The following is a 1,441-nucleotide window of genomic DNA, read 5'->3' on the forward strand; positions in this document are numbered from 1 at the left end:
TATATATATATATATATATATATATATATGTAAACATACATATGTATATACAAACACATGTATACAACACATAGATACAACCATACATTCATATATTGAGAGTGTGCATGTGCTTTTATGTATTGGTAAATAAGGTAGCCAGGTTAGCTGAGTTGCTAGAAGGCTTAGAATCGTTCTTTCCTGCCCCCTGCTATCCGAGGCCAAACACAGCTGAGATTTAATTCACCTTTCAGCCTTTTGAAGGTCGATAAATAAACTTAGGATGGTGGAGTGTCAGAGAAGAGGCCTCACTCAAATTTCGTCTAGGAGCCAATGGTCATGGCTAATTCACCAAGTAGGAGGATAGCCTGTCCAACTTGCATTTGGCCAGTGTGAGCGGTGCTCCGACAATAAATGTAGGTAAGCGGTGCACCCTGCATGAAGTGCAATATATTGCATATATACATATTACTTCTGAATGGAATGAAATATATCTATCTATCTGTCGAGATGGGAGGATCAATATGCATTATCTACTATTAGTTAAATTTTACTCTTAATTCACCTGAAGAAAATGGGCTTTTTTGTACATGATGTAATTATTTTGTTCATCAATGAAGAACACGTCTGAAACAGCTGCTATGTAATGCGGTGGAATCATAATTGAGTGCCTATTAAAAGTATCTGGAGTCTTCATTTAGAATTTTGTTGATGTCTGTGTGACTAGGAATATAGTATAGAAATGCAACTCACATTTATATGAAGGAATCTATGGTAAAAATGGTTTCGCTTTACAGCATTTCACTTTAAGTTGCATTTTCCAAGAACCTATCAATGACGTTAAATGAGAACTGACTGTAAATATACTGTAAGGTGGACAATTTACGGCTAGTTTGCTGGGATTGTTTCCCTTTGCCAAATCATTTTGAAAGTACGAAGTATCTTAAAGCTGAAGTTCATGAATTTCTAACTACATTATTTTAAAATAGCATTAGTTAAAAGTAGTGAAGCAGGGAAGAAAAGGTCGCTCGTATCATGGATGTTAGTCGATCGAAAAGGGGTGAATTAGCAGGGTTCCATGGAAGGTTACGGTCCTACTACTGCAATGTTTCGTTATTGGAGAAATCTGGGAATTGCTAAAAGAGCTAAAAAGCACACAAAAAAAGATGGTTGGTGTTCAGACAAGAGAGAAAGATAACTCTCTCTGTCTGTCTGTCTCTCAATATATATATATAGATAGATATATAACACGCTTCTGCGCATGTCCACTCCACACACGCGCACATCGGCAACATTCGTCAATTTCTTGAAAATGGGGTCATAACCCCGAAATATTGAATACAAGATATTTGTTTTCTTGTCATTTACTCCGCATTGTTTTGGCCTTACGATCTTTTATACATTATATATATATATAGATAGATATATAACACGCTTCTGCGCATGTCCACTCCACACACGC

At 36.4% G+C, this 1,441-nt stretch overlaps 1 protein-coding gene across 1 annotated transcript in view; it reads right to left on the reverse strand.

Annotated features, from left to right (window-relative positions):
* The window catches only part of LOC106867557 (uncharacterized), a 247,151-nt gene that overhangs the window by 6,063 nt on the left and 239,647 nt on the right, over window positions 1–1,441 (reverse strand). The window lies entirely within an intron of this gene.

This window comes from Octopus bimaculoides, chromosome 13, assembly GCF_001194135.2.
Source record: "Octopus bimaculoides isolate UCB-OBI-ISO-001 chromosome 13, ASM119413v2, whole genome shotgun sequence".
Taxonomy (NCBI): Eukaryota; Metazoa; Mollusca; class Cephalopoda; order Octopoda; family Octopodidae; genus Octopus; species Octopus bimaculoides.